Below are 25,449 nucleotides of genomic sequence, written 5' to 3' on the forward strand. Positions count from 1 at the left end.
GGGGCCCCCTACTGACCCCGGGTCCTCGGGCAGTGCCCGAGTTTCCAAATAGTCAGTCCGCCCCTGCCTCCCTGCATTTCTTACGTAGTTACATAGTTAGTCTGGCTGAAAAAAGACAAAAGTTCAAAAGAGAGATGAGCTCATCACGGCGCTGCTTCTCCTTTCACTGTCCAGTTACAGGCTGGGGGGAAGGCTGGTCTTGTACGACCTGGGCTCAGAGGAGTGGGTTGGTGCCGGGTGGTGGAGGATTGCGGAGTGCTTCTTTAAACACAAATAAAGACAATGGCTCTCGATCTTTTTTTTTTTAATAACTTTTTTTAAACAATGAAATCTTTTCAGTGGTTCTGCCCCCTAATGAGCAGGCAGGTTCCATGGCACGCATGTCCAGGGGCTCCGCCCTGGTTAGATGACATCATACAGAAACATTTTTAAAAATCTTTTTTTTTTTTTTTTTTTAAATCAGCAAATCTTTATCCACAATATTTCAAAATAAGAAAACGGAGATCCCCTTAAAATATGATTCTGCATAGTGGATTGGCTGCCGAGATTCTGGGCGGAGCCGCAGATGGATGTAAGCGCCCCGTTCTTATAGGGTACCGGGGGCTTACTGCAGAGGAGGGCCACTGATCACATTCTTTTTTTTCCCACTTTAAAAAATATCTGGGGGTGCGGTTACATTCGTTCTGTGTGAATGAGAATGTTACTCGGCTATTTCCTCTCCAGGTCGAATGTTATTCATTCATAGAGAAGAGAGCCGTTTGGGAAAATACCGCATTACAGCCACTAGATGGAGCTGATGATAATAGGGTGCTTGTTTACTCAGCTCCCTCTAGTGGTTGCAATGGGATATTTTCCCGAGCCACTCTAATGAATGGATAACATTCGCTCTGGAGGGAGAACAGCCCCATAAGATTCGATCTTGTGATGGTAAGCTGCCTGTCAGGGAATTCCAAGAGCGCAACTGGTGCCTATGCAATTCTTGGCTGTTCACAAATGTCTGTCACAGATCAGCCCCTCTCACCTTGCGACTAGCCACAAAGTTACAATGTTGCAGTTCGATCACTGGGGGGAGAGGAGACTGAGGAAATGCTTCCTCCTGCCTGCAGCAGACTGATGCCATCATCTCAGCCTAGGCAGTCACTTGGATGCCTTTTTTTAATTTAGAATTTTCATGTTCAAGTCTCTGTTCAATCATTGGGGGGGGGACTGAGGATATGCTTCCTTCTGCCTGCAGCAGACTGATGCCATCATCTCAGCCTAGGCAGTCACTTGGATGCCTTTTTTTAATTTAGAACTTTCACTTTCAAGTCTCCCTGTTAACACTGGAAGGGGGGAAGGAGACTAAGGAAATACTTCATCCTGCCTGCAGAAGACAGATGACATCATCTCAGCCTAGGCAAGTCACTTGGATGCCTTTTTTTCATTTATAATTTTCATGTTCAAGTCTCTGTTCAATCACTGGGGGGGAGGGGAGAGGAGACTGAGTAAATGTTACTTGGATTCCTTTTTTTATTTAGAATTTTCACGTTCAAGCCTCCTTTTGATCAATGTGGGGGGGGGGGGGACTGAGGAAATACTTCGTCCTTCCTGCATAAGACAGATGACATCATCTCAGCCTAAGCAAAGTCACTTGGATGCCTTTTTTTTATTTCAAACTTTTGCGTTCATGTCTCCCTTTTAACACTGGAAAAGCGGTAGGAGACTGAGGAAATGCTTCCATCTGCCTGCAGCACACTGATGACATCTCAGCCTAGGCGAAGTCACTTGGATGCTTTTTTTTCATTTAGAAATTCTCCCTTCAATTACTGGGGGGGGGGGAGACTGAGGAAATGCTTCCTTCTGCCTGCAGCAGACAGATGACATCATCTCAGCCTAGGCAAAGTCACTTGGATTACTTTTTTCATTTAGAATTGTCATGTTCAAGCCTCCCTTTGATCACTGGGGGGGGGGGGGGAGACTGAGGAAATGCTTCCATCTGCCTGCAGCACACTGATGACATCATCTCAGCCTAGGCAAAGTCACTTGGATGTTTTTTTTTTCATTTAGAACTTCTCCCTTCAATAACTGGGGGGGGGAGACTGAGGAAATTCTTTCTCCTGCCTGCAGCAGACGGATGATATCATCTCAGCCTAGGATTAGAGGATGGTAGCAGAGATTACATGTAAGAACTACTATTAGACCCTCTGAAAGGATGAGTATCGACCCCCCCGCCCCCGCCATCCCCGCAGTCCCATGTCTATTGCTCAATGACTGGTCCACATTAAAGCGGTATTAGGGCCACAACATAGAAGCGCAGTCCGGATCAGGGGCGGACTGACAACTCATGGGGCCCTGGGCAATAGGGGATCATGGGGCCCCTGTGTCTTCACCCACACTTAAACCACACCCAAAAAAAGCCTATGAAAGGTACCAGGTGCATCTCATGGGGCCCCTTATTGACCCCGGGCCCTCAGGCAGTGCCCGAGTTTTCAAATGGTCAGTCCGTCCGTGGTCCAGATGTGTTTCCTCCTGTGCGTTTTTGATGCATTTTTTACGTGTTTTTGATATGTTCTGGTTAATCCCCCCCCCTCTCTTTTTCTTCATTTGAAACAGGGACATGTGCGTTCTGGTGCCTTTTCGATGTGTTTTTCCGTGTTCCAGTACAGTTCTGTGCAGCCGGTTCTACTTGCTTTTTTCTGCAACCGGAACGCACTGGAACTGCAAGCGCTGATGTGAACGATGACATTGACAACCATATCACTGACTTTCTGTGCATTTTGGATGCAGAAAAAAAGCAACTAAAATGCATGGACACTCACCCTGGGCTGACACCACCCACCGGGTCACTACATTCTCATGAGAAATCCTGGAAAAGGCCGCTGAGCCACGTACCCCCCCCCCCCCCCCAGGAGGATACATGGAAACACATGCTAATGATATACTTAAAAAAACATGTTCATCACTGGGTCTCTGTGCTTCTCTATGTAATGCAGGGAGATCATGGCTGGTGGGAGGGACTGGACAAAGATTCCCCTCATCAACATGCAAATATTGCTAAATGAATCCTTTCTGATTTCATTGCATGTCTTATTATGGACCTAGTGATTTCATCACTGGGCCTCTGTGCTTCTCTATGTAATGCAGGGAGATCATGGCTGGTGGGAGGGGCTGGCAGGATGCTGTACAAAGATTTCTTCATCAACATGCTAATGATATTTCTAAATAAATCCTTTGTTTTTACTGCATGCCTTATTATGGACCTAGTGATGTCATCACTGGGTCTCTGTGCTTTTCTATGTAATGCTGGGATATTTTGGCTGGTGGGAGGGGCTGTACAAAGCTGTTGGGAAGGGCTGGTAGGGTGCTGTACAAAGATTCCGCTTATCAACATACCTAATGGTATTTCTAAATAAATCCTTTCTGTTTTCATTGCATGCCTTATTTTTGACCTAGTGATGTCATCACTGGGTCTCTGTGCTCCTCTATGTAACGCAGGGAGATCTTGGCTGGTGGGATGGGCTGGCAGGGGGCTGTACAAAGACTCCCCTCATCAACATGCAAATATTTCTAAATGAATCCACTCTAATTTCATTGCATGTCTTATTATGGACATAGTAATGTCATCACTGGGCCTTTCTGCTTCTCTATGTAATGCAGGGAGATCATGGTTGGTGGGAGGGGCCGGCAGGGTGCTGTGTGTAGATTCCTGAAAACATCCCAGCACAGTAGTCCTCTCAGGAGCCCTCAACCCCCCAATGCCAGCAGTGGACCGTTATACAAAAATCTGTGCTTCTCTATGTAATGCAAGGAGATCACGGCTGGTGGGAGGGGCTGTATAAAGATTCCCCTCCTCAACATACCAAAATAAATCCTTTCTGATTTCATTGCATGTCTTATTATAGGCCTACTGATGTCATCATTGGGTCTCTGTGCTTCTCTATGTAATGCAGGGAGATCATGGCTGGTGGGAGGGGCTGTAAAAAGATACCAAATGATATTTCTAAATAAATCCTTTCTGTTTTCATTGCATGGCTTATTATAGGGAATCTGGAGAAGTGGGCGTTCCTGCATTTGCATGCAGACTCTAATCCCACCCACATAGTGATGACTGAAAGAACTGAAAATCCAATGAAGAAAAAGGGGCGGAGCCAGGGACAGTCAGGCTGGGGAGGAAAGCGCTAGATGATGCTGGGCGTCTGTGCTGCTCCTCCAGACGTTCTTTCTTGTAACCGATCCATGATCTCGTCTCTCCATAGGGGGCAGATACTGCTGACTGAAGAAGAGTTCCTGTTGCTGCACGTGTAGGGCCGCCTCGTCTCCTCTGCACGCCCAGTAATGGAAGCTCCTCTGTTGTTGTCTATGTCACATTGCATGTACACGGCTCTTTGTTCATTGTGCTGTGCAGCTTTTTAGCCTCCACCTCTTAGTGATGAGACCACTCCCCCCTCCCGATGAATGACACCATACGGTGAAGCTGCAGCTGCACATGCTCAGCTTCTCTTCACTGCATCAACCCTCTCCCCTCCCCCTCTGGAGAGCCCGCATCGGCAACAAGGACTCCGGCTACTGCGGGGGGAAATTTAGCGCCTGTGATGTCATCACAGGACCAGTAGTCCTACATTGTAAGTGAGGACACTGAGGACCCGCCCACAAACCGCAGCATCAGAGAGAGGAGGAGAGCGGCGGGGGAGCACCTGAGGTTCGGTACGGAAAAGTGCTTTTTAATGTTCCCCCGGAGGAGCCTTTACCCTGGCAGTGCGGAGCAGACATCTAAACGTGGATTTACAGCATTCCGCTTTCAGCTTTGAGTGGAGAGGAGAGAGGCGGTCCTGAGATTCTAAGTCAGAATTTTTCTGAGATTCCAAGATATAATGAGGGTATTACAGGAGGTTCCGGCCAGGAGAGGTTTCTCCACAGAGAATTCTGAGATTTAAAGTCATAATTACCGACTTTGAAATGTAAAATGCTGACTTTTAATCTCAGAAAAATTTTGATTTTTAATCTCAGAATAATTTTGACTTTGAATCCCAAAATTGTGACATTGAATCTTAGAAATCTGACTATTAAACTTAGAATTCTGACTTTTGATCTCAGAAAAAATCCGATTGTTATTCTCAGGAAAATTCTGATTTTTAATCTTAGAAAAAATTAGATTTTTAATCTCAGAAACATTTTGACTTTTTATCCCAGAAAAATTTAAATTTTTTATCTCAGAAAAAATCTGACTTTTAATCTCAGAATTCTGACTTTTTATCCCAGAAAAATTTAAATTTTTTATCTCAGAAAAAATCTGACTTTTTATCTCAGAATAATTTTCACTTTTAATCTCAGAATTATGACTTTGAATCTTAGAATAGTTCGAATTTGAATTTTAGAATTCTGACTTTTAATCTCAGAATAATTCTGATTTTTAATCTCAGAAAAATATGTGACTTTTAATCTCAGAAAAATAATGAATGTTATTCTCGGAAAAAGTCTGATTTTTAATCTCAGAAAAATTCTGATCCCAGAAACATTTTGACTTTTTATCCCAGAAAAATAAAATTTTTTAATCTCAGAAAAAATCTCAGAATTCTGACTTTTTATCTCAGAATAAATTTCACTTTTAATCTCAAAATTCATACTTTCAATCTTAGAATTCTGATTTTGAATCTCAGAATAATTTTGATGTTTGAATCCCAAAATTGTGACATTGAATCTTAGAAATCTGACTTTTAAACACAGAATTCTGGCTTTTGATCTCAGAAAAATTCCGACTGTTCTTCTCAGGAGAATTCAGATTTTTGATTTTAGAAAAAAAATGATTTTTAATCTCAGAAACATTTTGACTTTTTATCCCAGAAAAATTTTAATTATTTATCTCAAAATTCAGACTTTCAATCTTAGAATTCTGATTTTGAATCTTAGAATTTTGAATTTCAATCTCAGAATAATTTTGTCATTTGGATCCCAAAATTCTGACTTTGAATGTCAGAACAATTTGTGATTTTTATTCTCAGAAAAATTCTGACTTTGAATCTTAGAGTTCTGTTTTTTTAAATGTCATTCAGGACGGCCCCGGGGGGTTTTCCACAGAGAAGGCCGGGGCCTGCTGTCGGGTTTTCATTGCTGTCGGTGTCCTTGCTTGGGAGATCCGCACTCTCGATTTAGGAGCTATTTGTCCTGTGGAATTGCATGAGCGTTCGCTCTGTGTGAATGAGCACGAAATGACGAAATTGATCTGCAGGTGTATGGTCCCCTGTAAATATTCCCATCCAGGGGCTGTGCCCACCCAAACCTGAAAACTCTGCATTCTGGATTGGTCATACAGACACACATGGTGACAACCATGCCCAGGAGAGAAGGAAAGAAATTGCAGACCCCGCCTTTAGCGCCGCGGCACCCCTAATGCCCGCCCCCGAGGCAGCGCCGTCCCTGATTGGATCGTCGCTCCGCCTTAAACCTTTCTTGGCTCTTTTGTTACATTCCAAAGCGTCAAATAAAGTCCATTACAGAATGTTGAGGAGCCGTCTGTGCCCCGCCTCCATCAGCGGCACGCCCAACGCGTTTCGTCTTTGACATGAGGTAGAGTGCGGAGTCCTCTCGCCAGCGGGGGGCGGTATTGTCCAGACGAAGGATTGCATTGTAGTAATGAGATTTCCTGTTAAGAGAGAGAGAGAAAAAAAAGAATTTATTATAAAGGGAAAACATTGCAATACCTATGCAGGCCACACACGGGCTGAATGTCAAACAAATTTTCTTTAGAAAATCTGGAATTTTGTTCATTTTGTAAATTAACCCTTTCCAGTCCAGACGCTTTCCCCCCGTTCCAGTCCAGACACTTCCCCCCTTCCAGTCCGGACACTTCCCCCCCCCCCTTCCAGTCCGGACACTTCCCCCCCCCCTTCCAGTCCAGACGCTTTCCCCCCGTTCCAGTCCGGACACTTCCCCCCCTTCCAGTCCGGACACTTTCACCCCCTTCCAGTCCGGACACTTTCACCCCCTTCCAGTCCGGACACGTTCACCCCCCTTCCAGTCCGGACACTTTCCCCCCCTTCCAGTCCGGACACTTTCCCCTTCCCCTTCCAGTCCAAACGCTTTCACGCCCTTCCAGTCCGGACGCTTTCACGCCCTTCCAGTTCGGACACTTTCACCCCCTTCCAGTTCGGACACTTTCACCCCCTTCCAGTTCGGACACTTTCACCCCCTTCCAGTCCGGACGCTTTCACCCCCTTCCAATCTGGACACTTTCACCCCCTTCCAATCTGGACACTTTCACCTCCTTCCAGTCCGGACACTATCACCCCCTTCCAATCTGGACACGTTCACCCCCCTTCCAGTCCGGACACTTTCCCCCCCTTCCAGTCCGGACACTTTCCCCCCCCCCCTTCCAGTCCAGACGCTTTCACGCCCTTCCAGTCCGGACGCTTTCACGCCCTTCCAGTTCGGACACTTTCACCCCCCTTCCAGTTCGGACACTTTCACCCCCTTCCAGTTCGGACACTTTCACCCCCTTCCAGTCCGGACGCTTTCACCCCCTTCCAATCTGGACACTTTCACCTCCTTCCAGTCCGGACGCTTTCACCCCTTCCAGTCCGGACACTATCACCCCCTTCCAATCTGGACACTTTCACCCCCTTCCAGTCCGGACACTTTCACCTCCTTCCAGTCCAGACGCTTTCACCCCCTTTCCGGTTCGGACACTTTCACCCCTTCCTGTCCGGACGGTTTCACCCTCTTCCAGTCCAGACACTTTCACCCCCTTCCTGTCCGGACGGTTTCACCCCCTTCCAGTCCAGAAGCTTTCACGCCCTTCCAGTCCGGACACTTTCACCCCCTTCCTCTCCAGGCCAATTTTCAGCTTTCAGCGCTATCACACTTTGAATGATAATTGCGCGGTCATGTAACACTGCACCCATATGACCTTTTTTAGCATTTTTTTGAGACAGATAAAACTTTATTTTGGTGGTATTTATTCACCACTGGGATTTTTATGCTATATAAATGAAAAAGTCCAAAAATTTTGAATAAAAGTTTTTCTTATTAAGTTTTGCATATAAATATAATGTCATCATAAATCTCAGCCAAAATGTATTCCGTTATCTTTTTAGCAAAAAAAAAAAAAAAATAACCCAAATTTGTTTATAACCAAAAATTATAATTTTTAAACATTTTTTTTTACATTTTTATTTTATTTTTTTATTTTATTATGTATGATTTTTTTTTTTTTTTACATACTGTCACCCTAGCAGTACAGTATCACCATAGTGACACTGTACTACTTGTGGGTGGTGATGAAGATTTTTTTTTTACACTGATTGCTTTTACATCCATAAAGACTTTAAAAGCAATCATTTCTCCTCCTCTCTCGCTGCATTCTTGCAGCCATTGAGAAATACTGTGTGAGCTGTGATTGGTTACAGCTTGTCACATGGTACAAGGCTGTTGTGAATGGCCCTGTACCATGTGACCTCTGTGATCATTCACAGATTTCACGCGTAGTAAGCAATGATGTCAGAAGTGACATCTTGCTTACTACTCTGCATGTGAGCACTGATTGGCCAATCAGTGATCACATGATCAGGACCTCGCACAGAGGTCCCGCACGACGATCGGTGTTACACTGTGTCCGGAGGACACAGCGGGCACCGGATTACGGTGCTGCGCGCTCCCAGGGAGCACACACAAGCAGGGGGCGGGGAGGCCGTTTATAAACATCCCCTGCACTGCCCCCGTCTGGCCGTTTATATACATGGGCCGGACAGGAGGTGGTTAATGGCGCCACCATTGATTTCTAAATTCGACCAAATGAACCTTCAATTTCACATGTTGCTACAAAAAAGACCTTTCGTGGCCAAGACTTTTCTTTCCTGGTCACGGCTTGTTTCTTTTTCATTTCCCGCACGATTCTCCCATCATTGATTAGAAATTCGTTCATTTTTCAAAAAATTTGCAACACGCCCAATCACTCAAATTCGATGGCTGCATGAAAATCGTCCATTTCTGTGGCCCCACTAATGGTGCGAAATTCAAACGAAAATTCTTTGAAAGAAAATGATTTCAGAATTCGACCCGCCTACGGCCGGCTTTAGACCCGAGCGCGAAGCTCCAAAACGTTCGAGGAGCAAAAAAAAATCGATTGTTCTCAATAGAGACATCTCCGATCACTCAAATTCGATGGCTGCAGGAAAATCGCCCATGTCCGTGGCTCTGCTAATGGTGCGAAATTCAAACGAAAATTCTTCGAAAGAAAATGATTTCGGAATTCGACCCGCGTGCTTTAGACCCGAGCGCGAAGATCCAAAACGCATGTCACCCGACTTTGAAATCGTGCGGCTTCACTGTATGTCGCACGATTTCAGAGTCAGGCTTGATGTGTCCGGGTGAGGGGGGGTAAAACTTAGAGACGCCAACAACGAATGAGCAAGAGGATCGGAAACATGAAACGAGAACTAATTGGTGCCGTGACTTTCATCCCCATGAAAAAGTCGGGCTTGCCATGACCGGGGGGTGTAAACGGACTGTACTGCGTTTCTGCAAAAAGTGCTTAGGTGTGAACCTGGGGTAAAGGTTTGGATGAGTAGTTGGAGGCCGGTAAAACCACGTCTCAGCTGCCTGTTTTTACCGCCCCCACGTCTCAGCCGCCTGTGTAAAAAGAGCCCTTCCAGTGAGCGAACGGGCACCAGGACGGATAAATATGACGTCTTTTCTTTTGCAGTCGCTTCAGGATACGGGTTAAACATTAAGAAAAATAAAGAACAATCCTTTGATCGCTGCGATAGCCATGCCCCCCCCCCCCCCGCGTGTTGCGTCCGCCGTTCTGCTGCTGTCATTTCATGTCCTGATTTCTCCTCCACCATCAGGACAGACAATTCACTCCGCAATTTATTCCCAGCACCACAATGGAGTCTTTAACGTGATTGGTACTCCAACCTGTAATGCGACATCATGTCTCAGCGGGGTGTCACCTTAATGAGCTCAGCTCTGCGATAATTGCAGCTTAAGGAGGAACTCCGGGAAGGGAGGAAAATGTATTTGTTAAATGCAAGGACCTGAATGAGACCTGGTATTGTGGTCTCTGTGCAGGGCTGGCGTGTGGGAAGAAGGAAGCAGCACAAAGAGACAATCAGTTTTGCTGACAAGAAGCGCGCTGATGGGAGGAGAGAGCAGAGTGACAGAGCACTGTGCTGCTTCCCAAAAAAAAAAAAAAAAATCAAATGTTATCAGGATATTTCCTGTGCTCTTTGAATGTCTTCCATTCATTTAAAACAGAAGATACCATCTTTGGTCACCAGATGGTGCTAAAAAAATAATTTCTTATGATAGCGCCATCTAATGGCCAAATGTGGATGTGGAAGATCTGGATAACCAAACTGGATGGACTTTTGTGTTTTTTCAGCCAGACTAACTATGTAACTGTGTAACTCAAGAGCAAAAAATTTAACATACTGCAGCTTCCATCTTCTTGGATGTGATGGAGGAGAGAGCCGAGACATGAGCTCATCACTGTGCCGCTTCACCAAAAAAATCGAACTTTCTCTGGCTGTTTCCTGTGCGGGTTGAATGTTTTCCATTCATTTAAAACAGAAAATACCACCTTTGGCCACTAGATGGTGCTAAAAATCCATGCTTATGATAGTGCCATCTAATGGCCAAATGTGGTATCTTCTGTTTTAAATGAATAGAAAACATTCAACCCACACAGGAAACAGCCGGATAACATGCGTTTGTTGCACCCGTCAGCGCAGATCGAGTGCACATGCACTTTCACTAGGCAAATATATATATTTTTTATATAAATAAATCGCTCAGTGCTGTAGATACAAATGGTGTCAGTTTCCTCCCCCCCCTTGCAGGGTTCAAATAGGGAAAAGCAGCAGGAAGTCGCCCCCTAGGGTTTGGCAGTGGTCCTGCTCCTTGTCTGCTCTCTACGGGCAGCATGGAGTTCCCCTTTAAGTTTCAGGTTGCTGTTTTTTTACCACGGGGGTGTCACAGGTCAGTTTTTCATGTATTCCCCGGGTCTGATCTGCCGGGCTGATATGAAATGCTGTTTAATGTGCCTGATTTCCTGATGACATGGAGCGCCGTGAATATTTCATGACTTTTTTTTTTATTTACTGCTGCGAGATGAGCAGCCCCGCGAGTCCGGCGCCATCGCCCTCCCCCCGCCCCACAGAGGAAAGCAATTACAGAGCGTGCTCGCTGTGCAGGTTTAAAGTGGACCTGTCATTGGCTTTGAAAGTCTCTGTGAATAAATCCCCACCAATCCATGATCGGTGCCGACAGGGGCTGGACCCCGCCCACAACGCTATATATGGCGCCTTGTATACTCTATATATATATGCTATTCATGGAAATGTATGTTACTTAGAAATTCTAAATGAGAAAAGTTATCCAAGTGACTTTGCCCAGGCTGAGATGATTTCATCAGTCTGCTGCAGGCAGGAAGAAGCATTTCCTCAGTCTCCCCCCCCCCCCAGTGATCACAGCATTTCCTCAGTCTCCTCTTTCCCTTAGTGATCAAAGGGTGGCTTGAACTTGGAAAAGCTTAATAAAAAAAAGAAATCCAAGTGACTTTGCCTAGGCTGAGATGATGTGATCAGTCTGCTGCAGGCATTAGGAATAATTTCCTCAGTCTCCTCTCCCCCCAGTGATCACAGCATTTCCCTCAGTCTCCTCTTCCCCTAGTGATCAAAGGGCGACTTAAGCTTGAAAAAACTTAATAAAGAAAAAAACAAATCCAAGTGACTTTGCCAAGGTGAGACAATGTCATCGGTGTGCTGCAGGCAGGAGGAAGCATTTCCTCAGTCCCCCCCCCCCCAGTGATCACAGCATTTCCTCAGTATCCTCTCCCCCCAGTGATCAAAGGGTGGCTTGAACTTGAAAAAGCTTAATAAAAAAAAGAAATCCAAGTGACTTTGCCTAGGCTGAGATGATGTCAATCAGGCTGCTGCAAGCATTAGGAATAATTCCCTCAGTCTCCTCTCCCCCCCAGTGATGAAAGGACGACTTGAAATTGAAAATTCTAAATAAAAAAAAGCAATCCAAGTGACTTTGCCTAGGCTGTGATGATGTCACCAGTCTGCTGCAAGCAGATGGAAGCATTTCCTTGGTCTAACCCCCCCGTGATCGAAGGGAGACTTGAACGTGAAAATTCTAAACGAAAAAAAGTCATCCAAGTGACCTTGCCTAGGCTGAGATGATGTCATCAGTCTGCTGCAGGCAGGAGAAGCATTTCCTCAGTCTCTTCTCCCCCCAGTGCAATGTTGTAACTAAAAGTGAGTGCCTGCAGCAGGGGCTGATCTGTGTCAGACATTTGTGAACACAGCCAAGAACTGCACAGACACCAGGAGCTACATGATTGAGTCATTTCTGAGCCGGCTTCTCAGTCTAGGAAGTAGATGGTGACCTTGGATGAGGCCTGAACAAAGAGGGCGCCTTTTTGCTGGAGAGAAAAGCAGAAGATAGCATTGTCAGGCGGTGCACTGCTTCATGGGGCCTTGTGTGACTCCTCTAAAAGGGAACTGAACTCTGCACGCTGCGCCCAAAATTGCAGGCAATGGGCAAAGGACTGGACACCAGTATGGGCTGTGGTCTGTTTGTTTTGCATTGTGTCTCTGTATGGAGGCGGCCATCTTGGTAGAGGCAGGGCTTTGCTTCCTCGTGTCTCCAGCCAGGAGAACAGTGTGACATAACAGTGACATCAGGGAATCTCAGCAGTGCCTGGGATCTCGCGCTGCACGCGCAAAAACTGCTACCATGAAAGGTCTAACACATTTGCCGCCTTTGCACATCTGGAAATCTCCTGCCTGTGTGCTGATGGGCCAGAAGACTCTGTGGGGGCGTGGGGGGGGGGGAGGGGGGCGTGGGGGCGAAGCCACCAAAAAGGGGACTGAAGACAAAAAGTCACTGACACCATTGATGGGGCACTATTCCTCCCGCGGTAAACAAAACGTTGATAATCCCGAGATAATGTCTTAACTTTCTATGTGATTTGGCTGATTAACTACGGAAGTTCAGATCCACGGGTGTCAGCAGTGTGCGCAACATTGCGTGATTTCTGACGGGAGAAGAAACACCTTGTCCAGCCCCCCTAAAGTGTGGGTTCTCTAGCGGGGGTCTCCAAACATTCTAAACAAAAATACACTCTACTGACCTTCACACTTTAGGGGGGCTGGACAGTCACCAGTGGGAAAAGAAAATGTCTGGTGGGAGGAATGGTGCCCCATCCTTGGTGTTATTGGGAGGAATAGTGTCCCATCCTTGGTGTCAGTGGGAGGAATAGTGTCCCATCCTTGGTGTCAGTGGGAGGAATAGTGTCCCATCCTTGGTGTCAGTGGGAGGAATAGTGTCCCATCCTTGGTGTCAGTGGGAGGAATAGTGCCCAATCATTGGTGTCAGTGGGAGGAATAGTGCCCCATCATTGGTGTCAGTGGGAGGAATAGTGTCCCATCCTTGGTGTCAGTGGGAGGAATAGTGCTCCATCATTGGTGTCAGTGGGAGGAATAGTGTCCCATCCTTGGTGTCAGTGGGAGGAATAGTGCCCCATCATTGGTGTCAGTGGGAGGAATAGTGTCCCATCCTTGGTGTCAGTGGGAGGAATAGTGCTCCATCATTGGTGTCAGTGGGAGGAATAGTGTCCCATCCTTGGTGTCAGTGGGAGGAATAGTGCTCCATCATTGGTGTCAGTGGGAGGAATAGTGCTCCATCATTGGTGTCAGTGGGAGGAATAGTGTCCCATCCTTGGTGTCAGTGGGAGGAATAGTGCTCCATCATTGGTGTCAGTGGGAGGAATAGTGCCCCATCATTGGTGTCAGTGGGAGGAATAGTGTCCCATCCTTGGTATCAGTGGGAGGAATAGTGCTCCATCATTGGTGTCAGTGGGAGGAATAGTCCCCCATCCTTGGTATCAGTGGGAGGAATAGTGCTCCATCATTGGTGTCAGTGGGAGGAATAGTACCCCATCCTTGGTATCAGTGGGAGGAATAGTGTCCCATCCTTGGTATCAGTGGGAGGAATAGTGCCCCATCATTGGTGTCAGTGGGAGGAATAGTGCCCCATCATTGGTGTCAGTGGGAGGAATAGTGCCCCATCATTGGTGTCAGTGGGAGGAATAGTGTCCCATCCTTGGTGTCAGTGGGAGGAATAGCGCCCCATCATTGGTGTCAGTGGGAGGAATAGTGCCCCATCATTGGTGTCAGTGAGAGGAATAGTGCCCCATCAGTGGGAGGAATAGTGTCCCATCCTTGGTGTCAGTGGGAGGAATAGTGCTCCATCATTGGTGTCAGTAGGAGGAATAGTGCCCCATCATTGGTGTCAGTGGGAAGAATAGTGCCCCATCCTTGGTGTCAGTGGGAGGAATAGTGCCCCATCCTTGGTGTCAGTGGGAGGAATAGTGCCCCATCATTGGTATCAGTGGGAGGAATAGTGCCCCATCCTTGGTGTCAGTGGGAGGAATAGTGCCCCATCCTTGGTGTCAGTGGGAGGAATAGTGCCCCATCCTTGGTGTCAGTGGGAGGAAATTGCCCCATCCTTGGTGTCAGTGGGAGGAATAGTGCTCCATCATTGGTGTCAGTGGGAGGAATAGTGCCCCATCATTGGTGTCAGTGGGAGGAATAGTGCCCCATCCTTGGTATCAGTGGGAGGAATAGTGCCCCATCATTGGTGTCAGTGGGAGGAATAGTGCCCCACCATCGGTGTCAGTGGGAGGAATAGTGCCCCATCCTTGGTATCAGTGTGAGGAATAGTGCCCCATCCTTGGTGTCAGTGGGAGGAATAGTGCCCCATCCTTGGTATCAGTGTGAGGAATAGTGCCCCATCCTTGGTGTCAGTGGGAGGAATAGTGCCCCATCCTTGGTGTCAGTGGGAGGAATAGTGCCCCATCCTTGGTGTCAGTGGGAGGAATAGTGCCCCATCCTTGGTGTCAGTGGGAGGAATAGTGCCCCATCATTGGTGTCAGTGGGAGGAAATTGCCCCATCCTTGGTGTCAGTGGGAGGAATAGTGCCCCATCATTGGTGTCAGTGGGAGGAATAGTGCCCCATCATTGGTGTCAGTGGGAGGAATAGTGCCCCATCATTGGTGTCAGTGGGAGGAATTGTGCCCCTTCATTGGTGTCAGTGGGAGGAATGGTGCCCCATCATTGGTGTCAGTGGGAAGAATGGTGCCCCATCATTGGTGTCAGTGGGAGGAATGGTGCCCCATCATTGGTGTCAGTGGGAAGAATGGTGCCCCATCATTGGTGTCAGTGGGAAGAATGGTGCCCCATCATTGGTGTCAGTGGGAGGAATAGTGCCCCATCATTGGTGTCAGTGGGAGGAATGGTGCCCCATCATTGGTGTCAGTGGGAGGAATGGTGCCCCATCATTGGTGTCAGTGGGAAGAATGGTGCCCCATCATTGGTGTCAATGGGAGGAATGGTGCCCCATCATTGGTGTCAGTGGAAGGAATAGTGCCCCATCATTGGTGTCAGTGGGAAGAATGGTGCCCCATCATTGGTGTCAATGGGAGGAATGGTGCCCCATCATTGGTGTCAGTGGAAGGAATGGTGCCCCATCATTGGTGTCAGTGGGAAGAATGGTGCCCCATCATTGGTATCAGTGGGAGGAATGGTGCCTCATCATTGGTGTCAGTGGGAGGAATGGTGCCTCATCATTGGTGTCAGTGGGAGGAATGGTGCCCCATCATTGGTGTCAGTGGGAGGAATAGTACCCCATCATTGGTGTCAGTGGGAGGAATAGTGCCTCATCATTGGTGTCAGTTGGAGGAATAGTACCCCATCATTGGTGTCAGTGGGGGGAATAGTGCCTCATCACTGGTGTCAGTGGGAGGAATAGTGCCCCATCATTGGTGTCAGTGGGAGGAATAGTGCCCCATCATTGGTGTCAGTGGGAGGAATAGTGTCCCATCATTGATGTCAGTGGGAGGAATAGTGCCCCATCATTGGTGTCAGTGGGAGGAATAGTGCCCCATCATTGGTGTCAGTGGAAGGAATAGTGCCCCATCATTGGTGTCAGTGGGAGGAATAGTGCCCCATCATTGGTGTCAGTGGGAGGAATAGTGCCCCATCATTGGTGTCAGTGGGAGGAATAGTGCCCCATCATTGGTGTCAGTAGGAGGAATAGTGCCCCATCATTGGTATCAGTGGGAGGAATGGTGCCCCATCATTGGTGTCAGTGGGAGGAATGGTGCCCCATCATTGGTGTCAGTGGGAGGAATGGTGCCCCTTCATTGGTGTCAGTGGGAGGAATGGTGCCCCATCATTGGTGTCAGTGGGAGGAATGGTGCCCCATCATTGGTGTCAGTGGGAAGAATGGTGCCCCATCATTGGTGTCAGTGGGAGGAATGGTGCCCCATCATTGGTGTCAGTGGGAGGAATAGCGCCCCATCATTGGTGTCAGTGGGAGGAATAGCGTCCCATCATTGGTGTCAGTGGGAGGAATAGTGTCCCATCATTGATGTCAGTAGGAGGAATAGTGTCCCATCATTGATGTCAGTGGGAGGAGTAGTGACCCATCATTGGTGTCAGTGGGGGGGAGAATAGTGTCCCCCAAGACTCGGATAAAAGTGAGACCATTGTTCTGTAGAAGAGGTGTGGAGGCGCCATTCATTTTTATTGCCGTCACACATCGGCAGCCGCACTCGCCTTCGCCAAACTGCCACGTGACGCGATAAGCAGGCAGTTTGGTGTGGCGCGATATTAAAAAATGGGCGGAGAACTCCTTTCCCTGCATTTCCGGTGGGCAGGGCAGCCTATTGCAGTGAATGAGCCGCTCTACGGAACCCGCGCAGACATCGGTGGGAACCAAGGCTAAGGAAGTCGGGAATCTTCATTCACAACAATTGTGTCAATATTTATCCAATGTATCCAACCATGGGACAATCCTGTGCAGTGATTGGTTGGGCACTCAGCAGGAATGGAATTGTCTTTCCCGTGATTGGATAAGTGAAGTAACTATTGATAACTCTGGTTTTGAAGCGAAGATTCTGCACTCTTTTCCGAGTCCGGGTCTGCTGTGCTACGTAGAAGGATCACAGGTCAGCTGACCGCGGTCTGGACGTTCGTTTTTTTCTTTGTGGCGTTTGCGCCGCTCTGCTTGATTACCCCTTTAACGAGCCGACCAATACGGCGGAATCCTAACGATCGCGATTAATTTGTTATCTTGATGAAGCCATTCGGTGGTCTCCATTACCTGCGCTCTAATTGCAGCTGGAAGGCGCCTCTCTCCGGGTCATTAAATTGCACGCCGCCGCAGACCGGCGGCCCTCAGGAAAGAAGTGCGCTATTAATAGGATTCTGGTATTGCCAATTTATTCCTTCATTGGGGAACTTCGAATTAAAAAACAGAGAACGAGGCGGGGCATTCCTGCCCGGGGTCCCACTGATCGTTCTCATTCCGCAGGCAGAACAGAAGAATTCTCCTCCGGGTACAATATATTAGACACGTGCGATGCGATCCGCTCCGAATCCAAATTCAGAAGAAATTTTCATTATTAGGAGATTGGGACGTATCGGAATCTCTTAATGACAACGGTAACAAATTGAAACGATTCCGAAATAACGAAACAAATTTGCGGCTTTAAATTCGAATCGAATTTGAAAAATAAATCGAATTTGAGACCTGGTTCACACTGATGCAGTGCGGAATTCCGCATCGAATCAGAATCGCACCCCGTTCATGCGAACCTCTGCGGGTGCGTACGTTAACACACCGAAAGTGGTCCGCAAAACACGGTGCGATGTGCAGAATAGGATCGCATAGGTGTGAATACCCGTACAATACGATTCTAGTGATCGGTATTAATCACTCATTGTGTTCATTCAGGAATGAAAGGGGCTGGTAAATTCCTGGAACCGATCCCATGTATATTTCTCTCTGCAGCAGCTGAAAACCAGCCAGAGGGAGAAGAGAAGAAGCCGCTTTCAGCTGCTGCAGGGAGAGCCATACAGGGGATCGGTTCCAGTAACTGCCCCTCCCTGCCCACATCTGATTCACCCAGCTGCCTGGGCCCCCCTGCAGGCCTGGGTCCCGTACAGGAGGACTGGTAGTAACCCCTTATCCATGGCCCTGCATCTGACACAGAGGTCTATGCAAATCACACCGAAAGGCATGCAAATCCCATGCCAAGTCGCACCTGTTATGACCAGGGTGTTAGCCCGGGTTCACACTGACGCGGTGCGGAATTTGCAGCGTTTTCTGTGTGAATTCCACACTGCATAAGAATCGCACCCCATTCACGCGAACTGCTGCGGGTGTGTAAAGTTAACACCCTGAAAATGGTCCGTATAACGCGGTGCGATGTGCAGAATCAGATTGCAGAGGTGTGAATACCCGTGTGATCTGATCCTAGTGCGGACCAAAAAAAGGGTGCTGCATGTTTTTGGTGCGGGCGCGGTGCGATTAGAACCATACAAAATGTATGACTCCGATCGCACCGCACACATCGCATGTGATGTGCAGAGGAATGCAGTAAGGTTCCTGTGCCAATCACATGCGATATACCGCACCGCACACGTGTGAACCCGGGCTGAGAACAAAATTGAATTAGAAAAAAAATTTGAAATATAAGCATATTGCTGATTTCCTTCATTGATGGTTATACTTGTGCGATTTCAGGTGCGATTTGTGAATTGAAATCTCACCTGAAACCGCATCTAATGAATGTGAATATCAGTGCGGTTTGCTGCGGCGCAATTTCTGAAATATTTCTGCAATTTTGTTGCAATTTCACATCCATAGAATAGAATGGAAATCGCACTGCAAATGGCAAGACGTCATTGAAAATCTTCACAAGTAGCGATAAAGTCTTCAGAAATCGCACTAAAATGGCACACAAATAGCGCGATTTTAAATCGCAGTGGTGTGACTAAAGGACTGTGTGTATTACACCCCGGTCACACCGATCCCAACTTTGCACCCCCAGTCACATTGGGTGCAATTTGCATGCTGTGTGACTTGCAAATCGTATGCCAAGTCGCACCCTATTGTCTGCAATTACAGCAGTCATATCAGTGCGGTTCTGACTTGGTTGGAGCCGCACCAATTTCTAAAGTAGTACATGGGCTACTTTTGGTGCGATTCGAATCAAAAAGATTGAATCGATTCGAATTCATTGTGTAGAATAGCTGGTTCTCTTCTATTCGAAATTCGAATTTTGGAAGATGGTTATATTCTTTCTATTTTATTCTATTCTATTCTTTTCAAATTCCAGAAGACTCCTCTATTCTAACACTTAGACCCCGGTCACATCGGGTGCGACTTGGCATGCGACTTGCAAATCGCACGGTAAGTCGCACCCTATTGTCCGCAATTACATTGATCATATTGCTGCGGTTTTGACTTGGTTGGAGCTGCACCGATTTCTAAAGTAGTACATGCACTACTTTTGGTGCGATTTGCATAGACATCTGTGTCAGGTGTCTTGCAAATCGCATCTGGAATCGGCATGTCATCCGACTTTGAAATCGCTCAACTTCACTGTAAGTCACACGATTTCAGTTGGGCTTGATGTGACCCAGGGGGGTGATGGGTAACAGTGAATTCGAACGATTTCAAAGTTGGGCTCAGGGGCGGACTGACAACTCATGGGGCCCCCGGGCAATAGGGGATCATGGGGCCCCTGTGTCCTTGCCCAAACTCAAAAAAGCCTATGATAAAGGTACCAGGGGCATCTCATGGGGCCCCCTACTGACCCTGATCCCTCGGACAGTGCCCGAGTTTCCAAATGGTCAGTCCGCCCCTGGTTGGGCTTGATGTGACCCGAGGGGGGGGTAACAGTGAAGTAGCACGATTTCAAAGTTGGGGGACATGCCGATTTGACAAAATGCAAAACGCAGCAAAAACGCAGCAAAAACGCAGCAAAAAACACAATGCAAAATGCAATGCAGAAACGCATCAAACGCAACCTGCTTAGATGTGAACCTAGGGTAAGTTCCTCTCACTGCCTCCACCTGCAGCCCACTGGCGTATAGTGCCGGCAATCCACTGCAAGCCTGATTTCAGATTTCAGCTGGCGAGCCATCAGATTTCAGCACAGGCTGAACTGAAATTTGCTTTCATGACGATCGGAAGAAATTTATTCAAGGAACTAAAAGGTGTATTTGCGGCAAAGTGGTTTTTTTTTGTAAGCCAGGAAAATCCCGGTAATATCGGCTGAGACGCGTCACCCACCGCGATCCCCCCCCCCCCCCAAAGCCGCGAGACGTCTGATCGGCGGCGGTCCCGGTGGAAGGTGATAATGGACTTCACTTCTCACATTTCCACCTCTCTTTGGGTGTCGATGACATGTTAGTCGATCGTTCGCTGTGTGTGACATCTGTACAGGAGAATGCACCGAAAATGGATTGTGCGCTTCAAGGAGCACTCCGCCTTCCTTCAGAGGATACAGGATACCTAGAAGTCCAGGTCCACACCTGTGCAGGTTGTATTTGAGCCATTTCTGCATTGTGTTTTGTGTTTTTGATGCGTTTTGCAAGGGTTTTTTTTTTCTTTTTCTTGTTGCTAGGCAGATTTAAAACCCAAAACGTATCAAAAACGCAGCAAAAATGCACTACATGCTTTTCTTCAGCGTTTCCATTGAAGTCTATAGAACCAAAAACGCAACTTTTTGCATTAAAAAAAGTCCCTGACCCTTTCCAGAAAACGCAGCGGGTGAATACGCACAGGTGTGAACGTGTCCCATAGGGAATCATGTTCAATGGACTGTACTGCGCTTCTGCAAAATTCTGCGGAAAACGTTGAGGTGTGACCCTGGGGTCAATGTCAGTTGGGTACAGCGTTGCATGACTGTCCAGTTAAAGTAGCGCAGTGCTGAACAGCAGAAAATGGCCTGATCATGAAGAGGGGGAAAACCCTTTGGAGGGCAAGTGGGTAAGATCAATAATCAGCCAATTAGAGCTCTGCGACAACTCTACTGTGTGATGACAACCTACACAATCATCGCTGTGATTTACACACTAATGTGGAGCCAGGAGTCCCTGAGATCGATATTTTACCGATTTCACACAGTTGGAGATCTTTGCTCGGCATTCTTATGTATATTTATCATCTGTACAATCTGCTGCTTCTATTCATGAGACACTTTCTTGTATCCCACGAAGATCCTGCTGACCTATTTATATATGGGGGGGGCAGAGCCGTGGATAAGGGGGTACCGCCAGTCCTCCTGTATGGGGCCCAGGCCAGCAGGGGGTCCCAGACAGCCAGGTGAATTGGATGTGCACAGGGAGGGTGATAAGTGCGGTGGACAAGAGGGTGATGGGTGCGGTGGGCAAGAGGGCAAGGGTGATGGGTGCGGTGGGCAAGAGGGCGAGGGTGATGGGTGCACTGGGCAAGAGGGCGAGGGTGATGGGTGCACTGGGCAAGAGGGCGGGGGTGATGGGTGCACTGGGCAAGAGGGCGAGGGTGATGGGTGTACTGGGCAAGAGGGTGATGGGTGCTGTAGGCAAGAGGACGAGGTGATGGGTGAGGTGGGCAAGAGGGTGATGGGTGCGGTGGGCAAGAGGGTGAGGGTGATGGGTGCACTGGGCAAGAGGGCGAGGGTGATGGGTGCAGTGGGCAACAGGGTGATGGGTGCACTGGGCAAGAGGGTGAACGTGATGGGTGCACTGGGCAAGAGGGCAAGGGTGATGGGTGCACTGGGCAAGAGGGCAAGGGTGATGGGTGCACTGGGCAAGAGGGTGATGGGTGCACTGGGAAAGAGGGTGAGGGTGATGGGTGCACTGGGCAAGAGGGCAATTCCTGGAACCGATCCCCTGTATGGCTCTCCCTGCAGCAGCTGAAAGCTGGCTTCTCTTCCTCTCCCTCCTGCTGGCTTTCAGCTGCTGCAGGGAGATCCACGGACCCCCATGTATTTCTATGGACTAGCGGGTGTAAACGGATAATCACCTGGTAAGATCCACATTAGTTAACATCCATTTTTTTAAAAAAATTCTTCTGGCAGTTGTGGCTGCAATCGTTCTTGATCTACCTGACCTTGGCTTGGTATCCAGAGATCCCCGAATTTTTGCTTCTTAATAGGGGATTGCACAGTACTGATTGGCATATTTAAGGCTTTGTATATCTTTTTATATCCTTTTGCATCTTTATAAAGTCCCATTACCTTGTTACGCAGGTCTTTTGCCAGTTCTTTTCTGATCCCCATGGCTCAGTGTCTAGCCTGCTCAGTGCATCCACATGAGAGCTAACAAACTCATTGACTATTTATACACTGACACTAATTGCAATTTAAAAAGCCGCAGATGTGGGACATTAACCTCTAATTGGCATTTGTGTGACACCTTGTGTGCCTGTACCAAGGCCAAACATTCCATGGGAGGGAAACCTTCGATCCGGGCCATTGGTGGTGATTTCTGTTCTCACAGGGATTTGAAAAGGAGCCAAACAACGATGTGATCCTAAATGGCTTCATATGAGCTTTCTGATCATGTGACAGCCAATCACAGCGGTCACATGATCGGAACGCCTGCTTCCTCCTTCTGGCACTTAGATCCTCTTAAAGGCCCGGGAGGCGGCGGAAAGAAAAGGGGTTGGAACTCTGATCGGTTGGATCATCCAGGAGTCTGGACTGCTTAGGAACCAGAAGACAACCCAGGGAGTCCCGGTAGCGTGGTGTCAGGAGCTGTGAGTCATCGGCGGTGTCAGGAGCTGTCAGTCATTGGCGGTGTCAGGAGCTGTCAGCCATCGGTGGTGTCAGGAGCTGTCAGTCATCGGCGGTGTCAGGAGCTGTCAGCCATCAGTGGTGTCAGGAGCTGTCAGCCATCGTGTCAGGAGCTGTCAGTCATCGGTGGTGTCAGGAGCTGTCAGCCATCGTGTCAGGAGCTGTCAGTCATCGGCGGTGTCAGGAGCTGTCAGTCATTGGCGGTGTCAGGAGCTGTCAGCCATCGGTGGTGTCAGGAGCTGTCAGTCATCGGCGGTGTCAGGAGCTGTCAGTCATTGGCGGTGTCAGGAGCTGTCAGCCATCGGTGGTGTCAGGAGCTGTCAGTCATCGGCGGTGTCAGGAGCTGTCAGCCATCAGTGGTGTCAGGAGCTGTCAGCCATCGTGTCAGGAGCTGTCAGTCATCGGTGGTGTCAGGAGCTGTCAGCCATCGTGTCAGGAGCTGTCAGTCATCAGCGGTGTCAGGAGCTGTCAGTCATTGGCGGTGTCAGGAGCTGTCAGCCATCGGTGGTGTCAGGAGCTGTCAGCCATCGGCGGTGTCAGGAGCTGTCAGCCATCGTGTCAGGAGCTGTCAGTCATCGGCGGTGTCAGGAGCTGTCAGTCATCGGCGGTGTCAGAAGCTGTCAGTCATCGGCGGTGTCAGGAGCTGTCAGTCATCGGCGGTGTCAGGAGCTGTGAGTCATCGGCGGTGTCAGGAGCTGTCAGTCATCGGCGGTGTCAGAAGCTGTCAGTCATCGGCGGTGTCAGGAGCTGTCAGTCATCGGCGGTGTCAGAAGCTGTCAGTCATCGGCGGTGTCAGGAGCTGTCAGTCATCGGCGGTGTCAGGAGCTGTCAGTCATCGGCGGTGTCAGGAGCTGTCAGTCATCGGCGGTGTCAGGCAGACATTTCCCCGCACTGAGCGACAAGAGAAAAGTTGAAGAGGCATAAAATCCTATTAGATTTATAATCGTTGGGGAAAAGTGAGCGCAGCGGACGGAGAACGAGCTGAGCAGACGGGATTTACTGCCTCCATAAAAGTCCTTTTCAGCTGATTTGAGGGACGATTCTCACGTTCCTGGCTGCTGGACAAGAAGAAATATTGAAGCGCGAGGAAGGAATAGCGTCTGCGTTCGCGCTGGAAACGGAATGCGATTTATAATGCCAGGACAAAAAAAATGGTGTTCTTACATTTACAGCGGAGCTGGCTTATATTTCATGTTGATTGCGGCATTATAACTCTCCCTGGTATTTATTACCGCTCCCAGAGATCACCGGACTCCCCCTGACATCACCTTCATCCGCTTTCCTCTCTAGAAGGTTGGAGCCATCTTTGTTCAGGCATCACCCAGAGTCACCCTCTACTTCCTGGACTGAGATGCCGCCTCAATCCTGGTGTTCACAAATGTCTGACACAGATTAGCCCCGTGCTGCAGCCTCTCACCTCGCTACAAAGCTACAATTTAGCAGTCTAAAGAGACTGAGGAAATGCTCCCTCCTGCCTGCAGCAGACTGATGACATCATTTCAGCCTTGGGAAACTCACCGATGGGAGCCCAAGGATGGCTGTTGAACTAAAAAAAAAAAGATGTTGCTGTATATTGTGACAGGTCCACTTTAAGGCTGACACCCAGTGACTCGGCTCATTGACATGAAAACGTATGCAGAGCAAAATATTGGCGTTGTCGATGGCAGCCAATGGGATTGCAGCTGCTATTTTTCTTGGAGGGCTGGAATGCATCTGATTGGCTGCTAGGGCAACACATCTTTTCTATTTTTCATTTAGGACACATTTGAATTTTACATTGCAAGTCGTTTCCCCTGTTAGTGCCTATTTCTATGTCAGATCTGCTGAACAGCAATGTATAATGTGCTCCTGTTATTGCCCATCTGTGCTTTGCAAGGCAGACCTCTGCTCACACTAGACATGTATGAGGGGTTTTCACAGTATGTAAGCAGATGGCTGGGGAATGCTCAATTCTTGGTGTCAGTGGGAAGAATTGTGCCGCATCATTGGTGTCATTGGGAGGACATATGATCAATTGTTGGTGTCAGTGGAAAGAATTTTGCCTCAACATTGTTATCAGTGGGTGAAATAGTGCCCCATCGTTGGTGTCATTAGGAGCTATTTTGCCCCTTCATTGGTGTCAGAGGGAGAACATACAGTATGTCCAATTGTTGGTATCAGTGGGTGCAATAGTGCCCCACTGTTGGTGTAATTGGGAGTGATTTTGCCCCATCATTGGTGTCATTGGAAGAAATAGTGCCCTATTGTTAGTGTCAGTGAAAATAATTGTGCCCCATCATTGGTGTCAATGGGAGGAATTGTGCACCATTGTTGGTGTCATTGGGAAGAATTGTGCCCCATCATTGGTATCAGTGGGTGAACATATGCGCAATTGTTGGTGTCAGTGGAAGGAATAGTGCCCCATCGTTGGTATCAGTGGGAGGAATAGTGCCCCATCGTTGGTATCAGTGGGAGGAATAGTGCCCCATCAATGGTATCAGTGGGAGGAATAGTGCCCCATCATTGCTGTCAGTGGAAGGAATAATGCCCCATCATTGGTGTCAGTGGGAGGAATAGTGCCCCATCATTGGTGTCAGTGGAAGGAATAATGCCCCATCATTGGTATCAGTGAGAGGAATAGTGCCCCAACATTGGTGTCAGTGGGAGGAATAGTGCCCCATCATTGGTGTCAGTGGGAGGAATAGTGCCCCATCATTGGTGTCAGTGGAAGGAATAATGCCCCATCATTGGTACCAGTGGGAGGAATAGTGCCCCATCATTGGTGTCAGTGGAGGAATAGTGCCCCATCATTGGTATCAGTGGGAGGAATACTGCCCCATCATTGGTGTCAGTGG

At 48.2% G+C, this 25,449-nt stretch overlaps 1 protein-coding gene across 1 annotated transcript in view; it reads right to left on the reverse strand.

Annotated features, from left to right (window-relative positions):
- Window positions 1-5,801: 5,801 nt before the first annotated feature.
- LOC149435770 (urotensin-2 receptor-like) overlaps window positions 5,802-25,449 on the reverse strand; it is a 48,381-nt gene continuing 28,733 nt past the window's right edge. The window contains exon 2 of the mRNA XM_089662446.1: window positions 5,802-6,619. The gene's annotated coding sequence lies outside the window, so the exon portion shown is untranslated. The remainder of the gene's footprint in view (window positions 6,620-25,449) is intronic.

The sequence above is a fragment of the Staurois parvus genome, unplaced genomic scaffold (genome assembly GCF_062004578.1).
Source record: "Staurois parvus isolate SC_StPar_1 unplaced genomic scaffold, SC_StPar_1.0 ptg001477l, whole genome shotgun sequence".
NCBI classification, from domain to species: domain Eukaryota; kingdom Metazoa; phylum Chordata; class Amphibia; order Anura; family Ranidae; genus Staurois; species Staurois parvus.